The sequence below is a fragment of the Schistocerca piceifrons genome, chromosome 1 (assembly GCF_021461385.2).
Source record: "Schistocerca piceifrons isolate TAMUIC-IGC-003096 chromosome 1, iqSchPice1.1, whole genome shotgun sequence".
Taxonomy (NCBI): Eukaryota; Metazoa; Arthropoda; class Insecta; order Orthoptera; family Acrididae; genus Schistocerca; species Schistocerca piceifrons.
Genome location: NC_060138.1, coordinates 1,078,726,835 through 1,078,736,128, shown reverse-complemented (window position 1 = coordinate 1,078,736,128; position 9,294 = coordinate 1,078,726,835). Strand labels below are relative to the sequence as shown.

The 9,294-nt window shown below is 43.8% G+C and overlaps 1 pseudogene; it reads right to left on the bottom strand.

The window, feature by feature from the left end:
• Positions 1-4,616: 4,616 nt before the first annotated feature.
• LOC124722604 lies at positions 4,617-4,734 on the bottom strand (annotated as a pseudogene).
• Positions 4,735-9,294: the final 4,560 nt, after the last annotated feature.

Below are 9,294 nucleotides of genomic sequence, written 5' to 3'. Positions count from 1 at the left end.
GGTCATTAGACTCGCAACGTATCTGTGGGACCATTCTGTTTTACTACCTTGACACCAATAACATCATTCCAGTGGTCACCAACAGAGGTAGGATAAGCCAGAAAGCTAATGACACATATACCTATAAATTTATGTCATGAACATTGCAGCTAAATCTTTTGTTTGGATTTATGCGTGTGCTGTAAGTGTTAATTTCATCTATAGCTTTGCCATTAATTTTTCAGTAAAATGAATTTAAAAATATACTGCGTAGACAACTCTAACATTCATTGGGACAGTTCGGTATTTCCTTTGAATCTAAACAGGTCATTTACAAATGAAGTACCTTGTTTTTCCCAGTGGTTCGATTTTTCTGTTTCTTTGTGCTTTTTAGAAGAGTGTAGTACCGGTTTATCACCAAGAATTTCATTATTGTCATCCTCCAGAAATTTATTTCAGTTATGTGTAGTGTTTATAGTAGTCTCAGGCTCGCTGTAAGTATCTGCAGGTTAACGGCATGCATGGCATTTACGGATGTACTAGGATTTTCATCCCAATCGTCAAAATCTTCATTGCCAGACAGATAATCTAGCACAATGAAACCTTCATAGGTAGTCACTTTACGTCGTCCAGTTTCGAAATATGAGAACGACTGATTTATAACATTAGAACTAGCACGAGAAACTAGAAAATAGCTGAATGAAGGAAACTCTAATTCGTTATCGTTGGATTGTTCGAAGGAGTATTACTACGCACAATTGCATGTACGTAAACAAAATGTATCCATGTAGTACTTACGTATTTATTAACACAAATACCGGATGAACTGAATAGCATACTCTGCAAAGGATACAACAGCACTATATATTTTTTTACGTTCTCGAGTTGTTGTTTGCAAATACGAACAGTCATCAAAAAAAGAGAACAATGAGTGTCACACTGACAATGCTGTACAGAGTAGCACACACTGGCGCATGGATGAGTTCAGTAGCGCACTGTAGTGGCAGATTCCCTTTCAGTTCCGTTCATAAAGCGTCATTGCCCATCTGCAACGCGGTTTCTAGTGCTAAACTTCAAGGACAACGACGAAAATGGAGCCTAAACCTTGCTTCGCACATGTGCAAAGCAGCGCAAAGGATACCCTGCCTTAACGTCAAGGAAAGTTTGTTCCGTTTGAAAGGCTGGCGTAACATCCCCGGCAAGCAAATACATGCTGTACGTAGTCCGTTTAGCTTTTTGAATCCATATTGACTCCAGTGCATCAAATAATCAAGTTCAAGCCATCATTCCAGTCTCATTTTTACCATTCGCTCCAGAGTGTTTACAACGCATGACGACAACACGATCGGTCGATAGAGACCATATTTGGATCTTTCACGCTTTTCACAACTGGGATTACAACTTGCGTCTTCTCTATTGCCCAGAGGTTCTGTTACATCCAACATTGATTAAAAATGAACAAAGACAAATCTTCCGCATACGAGGGCGGGCTCGCAAGCCTACAACAATGAATAAAATCAGTACCAGGATAGATGTCGCTCGATGGTTTAATAGTTGTATTTGGTTCTGCTTCAGAGAAAGGTCGATTATATGACGAAAGTCATCTTCAACAGGAGACGGATGAGTTAGTAATGAGACCGTGGATTGGCGAGCGTAGCCAGGCAGTGGTAATAAGCAGAAGGGATGACAGACGGAAATTTCTAAAGACTTTGTTTTGTACCAAATGCTTGTCATACTGGATGCTCTATTGAGAGAAGAACAAAACTAATCCGGCTGTCCTTTTTGTTTTCAGGAATTTGAGAACACACTCATTCGCTTTTCTCACTTCCCAGACATTATCCAAGGTAGCAGCGTTTTGCAACTTCTCTAGGGCATTCGGGATTCCGTTACAGAGAGGAATGTTGCTTCATAGCAGTTAAATCTCTCGAATGCTGACATCCGCTGCGAATTCCATGGCGTTGATTAAATTTTGGTACACTTCTGCTTCCCGTAAGCCACGATGCATGTTTTCCAGTTTCCGTCGAACTGTGTCCTTATCTTTGTCCCAAATGGCTTCTAAAATATTCCAGTTATTATAGCCTGACATATGTGTGTCGTCATCAACGTTTAGGTTAAGGGAAAACTCTACTGGTAGATGATCAGATACCAATAAATTTGTTTTAAATTGCCAGTTAGAAACTTCAATAAAACAGGGTGAGCAAAGCGTTATATCTATGGCACAGCTTCTACTGAAAGGTGAACTCCATCGTTGACCTTACTGGGTTATTGTCTTCAATAACATTCATCAAGGCTCTACAATTTCTGTCTGTCTCCTCCACACAATACATAATGATATTGTAGGTATCCACACATTATAAAGGGAGGCCGAAGCTGGCTTATTATCGTACTGACCTGAAAATAAGCCTCACTTTTTACTGAAATTTCATCCTCGAAAAGTGAGGGTTCTGCCTATATCCACCACCTTTTCTTCTTTACAAACAACTGCAGTACAAAAATTAAGATCATTTGCAACAATACAACTAGCGTATGTAGCCTAAAATGGAGACAAGGCATATTACTACGCAATAACGCATACTTTTAAATGTGTTTTATTGGCGTTGACATTGTGTAGGTCTACCAGTATTGTGTCGTTAGATTACATTTCAGTTTCAGTTGGATATTGCTAAAAAAGGCCTCATTTATGAAGAGATGAACGTCCATTTAGAGCGAAAAGCGTCATCAGTCCAAGGAATTCGGCGTAATAATGATGCAAACTTGAACCTTACAGTTGTGCATGATGCCAAACCCGCAACTAACAGTGAGGCCGGAAGAAAATATGGACTGAACGAATTGAATGTGCGACGTTAGGTAGGTTCAGAAGAAAAGTGGAAGATGGAAAAATTTTCACCGAGAAAATCGTTCGGGGGACCGAAATGTGGCAGGTAACCGCACCTTGAAATTACTTTCTACGGCCGAGATAAGAGGAAATATGGATGTCCAGCTCACTAGGAGTTATCCGACTGAAGGTCTTGGAAATCGTAAAAGTCTTAACGTTCCAAAACAAGAATTTCGTGCGTGTATTAGTTGCTGTGTCGTCGGTTTATGCGGAGAAATGGCCTTGTTCTCCGAGGAAGTACTATATTAGCACAGAGAATACCAACATGCTTTGAGGAGAAGGTGATCAACTTACGTCATCCAGTTGCGTCAGTTGCGATAATGCCCCTCATACCATTTTCATCACATGGGCAATGCTGACAAAACGCCAGTATGGTTCAAATGACTCTGAGCACTATGCGACTTAACTTCTGAGGTCATCAGTCGCCTAGAACTTAGATCTAATTAAACCTAACTAACCTAAGGACATGACACACATCCATACCCGAGGCAGGGTTCGAACTTGCGACGGTAGCGGTCGCTCGGCTCCATACTGTAGCGCCTAGAACCGTACGGCCACTCCGGCCCACCAAACGCCAGTACGTTTTGACAAGCCAAGCAATACGGCAGTTGATATGAGAGGGGTAAAAAGGATTTCATTAAGAGGAATCTAGCTTGAAAAATAAAATAGGATAACTATGATGTTAGCTGTTACAGCTGATGGGGGAAGTTTATCATCTTATGTCATTCTGCTGAAGAGAAAATCCATGCCTAAAGAAAATTTTCGAATGGGCTCAGTGATTTGCTGGCAAGAAAAGTGCCGGATGACAACGCAACTGACGACTGACTGGTTTCTACTGTTTGGAAAGGCAGACCTGATTGCTTACGAGAGTCATACTAGTTTCGGTAGCTTTTAAGGGACATCTAAACTGCTGAAGTGAAAGATAAACTTGCTGCAGAAAAGGCAAATCTCTGGAGGAACGACTTCAAAACTACAGTTACTGGATGTGGCCTTTAACAAACCCCGAAATTGACTCCTGGAAGAAGACAATGTCTTTACACTGTCTGGTAACATTAAGAAGCCACTCGTCACCCTTTTGTGCCAATGGATTCTTGTTTCATGGTGCTCAGTACCATCAGAGTCCATTATCAAGGCGTTCAAGAAATGCCGCATATCGAATGCGCTGCATGTGTGAAGACGATGAGGACAATGATAGGAGTGACAGTGATGAAGTGAATACCGTTACTGATAGTGATGAGAGCAAATAAGACAAAATATATTGCCACTTCGTTGTATCAAATGTTAGAACAAAATGGTAACGGTAAATACCAACGTCTTACATTTAAGTAGGAATAAATTTTTGTTAATTTTTATCCTCTCAATCAGAGTGCGACTCATTTTCGAGCAAAATCTTTTTTCTTTAATTTCTTCTTCGAAATTTACGGGTGCACCAAATATGGTAAGTGTATCCTGTCATTCAGAATACTATGGACGGGAGGTTTATCTAGCGAGACGACTGTAAAGGTTCCGTGAGCAGATTGTATTTACAAAGTAACTACGAGGGTTGCCCAGAAAGTAATAGCACTATAGCACTCCGTCACAAATGGCCCATGGGGGCCATCCGACCGCCGTGCGATCCTCAGATGAGGATGCGGAAAGGAGGGGCGTGTGGTCAGCACACCGCTCTCCATGTCGTTACGATGGTTTTCTTTGACCGGAGCCGCTACTACTCGGTCGAGTAGCTCCTAAATTGGCATCGGGAGGCTGAGTGCACCCCGAAAAATGGCTACAGCACATGGCGGCCCGGATGGTCACCCATCCAAGTGCCGGTAACGCCCGACAGCGCTTAACTTCGGTGATCTGACGGGAACCGGTGTATCCACTGCGGCTAGGCCGTTGTCCCGGAAAATAATACACCACATTTATTTTTATTCAACAGTTCCACATTGAATATGATGAGAATTACACACACGAAAGAATGGTGTTTTATGGAAGCATTCTATTTGTCTTCGTAATCTCCATCGCGTTTTGTAGCCTTTCTCTAGTGCGAAACAACAGTGTGTATACCTTGACGGTACCAATCCTTGTCCTGGTGGCGGAGACAGTGCTTCACTCCGTGAATCACCTCCTCATCGTCCCCAAAATGTCTTCCACGAATGCGTCTGTCCACGCGAACGACAACATCAGCTCGCTGCAGCATGTCTGGTGTGGCAGCCGTGGATGGTCTCCCGCCCGCTGCAAATCATGGAGCTCCACTGAATCGCCGTCTGATGACATCACTCTCCGTGCCCAGCGACTAAAAGTACTTCTATCGACAGCAGGTGCTCCATATATTTTGCACAAGTGTTTGTGCGTATTCCCCACAGTTTCTTTCTATGCAGTGAGAAATTTAATGACAGCACATTGCTTGTAACGTACATCACCTAGAGTCGCCATTTTGAAACTGTCCTACCGTGACGCTATCTGTCGGAAACGTCGGAAACTTGGCGCACTCACTCAGGAGGCTTCAAGTAACACATATGTAGCATTGTTTTCGACTGAGGAAAAAAAAAGCGGTGCATTACTTTCTGAGCAAACCTCGTAGCCGGCCGGTGTGGCCGTGCGGTTAAAGGCGCTTCAGTCTGGAACCGCGTGACCGCTACGGCCGCAGGTTCGAATCCTGCCTCGGGCATGGATGTGTGTGATGTCCTTAGGTTAGTTAGGTTTAATTCGTTCTCAGTTCTAGGCGACTGATGACCTCAGAAGTTGAGTCGCATAGTGCTCAGAGCCATTTGAACCATTAGAGCCAAACCTCGTAATTCGACGGCGTTGTTCCCTATGTTGACCCGTTATGGCTGATGCGGCATCGAATTTTTTACCATCCTCCCCACCGAACCTGTTCTTCCCTAGTACGAAATATAAATAGCCGGCTGATACTTGAACCATGTTTCACATAGTAGGAGCCGGCCGGTGTGAACGAGCGGTTCTAGGCGCCTCGGTGTGGAACCGCGCTACCGCTGCGGCCGCAGGTTCGTATCCTGCCTCGGGCATGGATGTGTGTGTTGTCCTTAGGTTAGTTAGGTTCAAGTGGTTCTAAGTTGTAGTGGACCGATGACTCAGATTTTAAGTCCTATAGTGCTCAGAGCCATTTGAACCAGCCAACATAATACGACGATATCAGGTTGACCAATTAATAATTCTCTTGGTAAGCTTTCTCTGTTGGAGCAAAATGATCTCGTGTTCTACTGCAATACTTTTATAGCTATCGGCCGCTTGGGTAGCCGCATGGTCAGAGGCACCTTGCCACTGTTTGCGCGGCTCCCTCCCTGTTGGAGGTTCGAGTCCTCCCTCGGGTATGGGTGTGTGTGTTGTTCTTAGCGTAAATTAGTTTAAGGTAGATTAAGTAGTGTCTAGGCCTAGGGACTTATGACCTCAGCAGTTTGGTCCCATAGTCTATGCTCTGTGGAACATTCACGTGGGCCAAGGAGTACCGTACAATGATTGCAGACCACGTACACTCCTTCATGACTATCATGTTTCCCGACGGCAATGACATTTTCCAGCAAGATAATCTCACAAGGCCGGGAGTGTGATGGGTGGTTCGAGGAACACGGTGGCGAGTTCCAATTGATGCGCTGGCTCCTCAACTCGCCACATATGAACGCGAGAGAATTCATCTGAGGTATGATTGAACATGGCGTCAGAGTTCATCTCCCCCTCTACGGAATTTGCGGAAGTAATGTGACTTGTTTGTGCAGATGCGGTGCCAACTCAAATGGTTCAAATGGCTCTGAGCACTATGGGACTTAACTTCTGAGGTCATCAGTCCCCTAGAATTTAGAACTACTTAAACCTAACTAACCTAAGGACATCACACACGTGCATGCGCGAGGCAGGATTCGAACCTGCGACGTAGCGGTCACGCGGTTCCAGACTGTAGCGCCTAGAACCGCTCGGCCACCTCGGCCGGCGGTGCCAACTCCTTCCAGTGACTTACTAAGGCCTCATTTCTTCTATGCCACGTCTTGTCGTGCCAAAACTGGACCGGCTAATAGGTAGATGGTCACAACATTCTGGCTGACCCGTGTAATTGAATAGCTCAGTGTCGATCGACCTACGTACCAATGTGTAGGGCCTTGGCTGCAGGCTATAAGGCTGACTGAGGCATCTCTGGCGTCTCAGTCCTTACGGGATTTTACAAGAGCTTCTGTGTTTCTTTTTTGACTCTATTTTGCGCACAGGTAGTATTTTTTATGTATTGATAAACCGTCGCATTAATCTGCTTAATTCTGGTGCAGTCTGGAAAATATGTGCCAGTAATGTGTCTAATGTGTCAACATTTTATGAAATGAACAGATGTAAATAAAGTTTATGGTTTCAAGTAAATTTTAATTTTATTTTGAGAGGATTACTATAGATATCTATAATGTGGCACTTTAAATAATCCAAACCTGTATTCAGTTAGACGACGTTAACTCAGAGCCAACAAAGGTAAATATGCGCTTTTTACATCTCGTTGAGACTTGAATGATGTGTACCACAACGAAAAATTAGAACTTTTACTTCTTACTGACTGTGAAGATATAAGGAATAAAGTCTAGTCTGAAGCATCGATGACATGAAATACAGACTGTAAAGTCGTGACAGTGGATCAGATGTCAAACAGGACCTCGAATCCTCTAGTATGTGCTTTTCATTCCAAAAGGCAACAGCTGTACTTGTTGAGGGAGCATCATCAACGAGTTGTCTACCAATCCAACTCGATATACATCTGATTGCGGTGGACTGTTAGGCAGAAGTGTATAACTGCAAGCTGGGGAAGTAATGGTACGTGTAATATTTCTAAGTATGCTTGCGAACATGCTAGTGCTCAACCACGCAGGTGGTCGGACTCGTGGCATACAGTCAGGGGTTGCTACACACGCTACTACAAATGCAGGAGAGCTTGTATCGGGATCGTGTGCAAGCGGTATACAGGCCGTAAGCGATATTTGTTTAAGCGCTGTAGGAAAGTCGAAGAGAAATTCTGGTCTATCCAGCCGGGAAGCTAGGAAACAGTCTTATATGGGCTTACAAGAGCCACCTCAGCTACAGAGCTTGAACACCGCACAATATTCTTTATACCCTCCCACGCTCTTGCGGGTCTGAGTTTCTTTAATATCAGTAAGTTAATTATTCACTTGAGGGTAATGAAACAAGTTATGTTAAACTTCAGTGTTGGGAAAGAAATTAGTATATCTCGAAAGACGATGCCGATTTTGATTCGAAGACGGCATAAGCCACCTGGAGGAAAGTAGATGTAGTGATAATGGTTTCAACTTCGACCGCCTACAGATTAACGTGGTTGATTAGCTACCAGAGATGCATCTGTGTCTACCCTTTAACATGGAATGCTCACAGCAAGAACGCTCAGTGTGTTGGAAAAGTGTGAAGAAAGAAGGAAACCTCGCCACGGGGATGCAAACGTGCTTCCTACAGCCAACTGAGCGAGTTTGGAATGTATTAAATTGTGGCCTTACATGTGGCGGGATGGTACTTTCGAAGAATCAGCACACAAATTGTATCTGCTGGGTCAGTTCTGCGACGATGCTCTTTATCAGTGGTCACGTGAAAATTCTCACACCCGTAGACGTTGCTCTGGACGTCCACGCAGCACGGACGATCGTGGTACTTAAGGGCAACAGTGGCAGATCGTAAGGCTGCCACAGCACAGATAAGCGATCGTGTGAGACCCAACCCGCTCTATTTGTTCATGAGACCCAGAAAGTATTAAATACAGGCTCCCAGGTAGATGTCATTTTCCTTGACTTCCGGAAGGCGTTCGATACAGTTCCGCACTGTCGCCTGATAAACAAAGTAAGAGCCCACGGAATATCAGACCAGCTGTGTGGCTGGATTGAAGAGTTTTTAGCAAACAGAACGCAGCATGTTGTTCTCAATGGAGAGACGTCTACAGACGTTAAAGTAACCTCTGGGGTGCCACAGTGGAGTGTTATGGGACCATTGCTTTTCACAATAATTATAAATGACCTAGTAGACAGTGTCGGAAGTTCCATGCGGCTGTTCGCGGATGATGCTGTAGTATACAGAGAAGTTGCAGCATTAGAAAATTGCAGCGAAATGCAGGAAGATCTGCAGCGGATAGATACTTGGTGCAGTGAGTGGCAACTGACCCTTAACATCGACAAATGTAATGTATTGCGAATACATAGAAAGAAGGATCCTTCGTTGTATTATTATATTATAGCGGAACAAACACTGGTAGCAGTTACTTCTGTAAAATATCTGGGAGTATGCGTGCAGAACGATTTGAAGTGGAATGATCATATAAAATTAATTGTTGGTAAGGCGGATGCAAGGTTGAGATTCATTGGGAGAGTCCTTAGAAAACGTAGTCCATCAACAAAGGCGATGGCTTACATAACACTCGTTCGACCTATACTTGAATATTGTTCATCAGTGTGGGATCCGTAGCAGGTTGG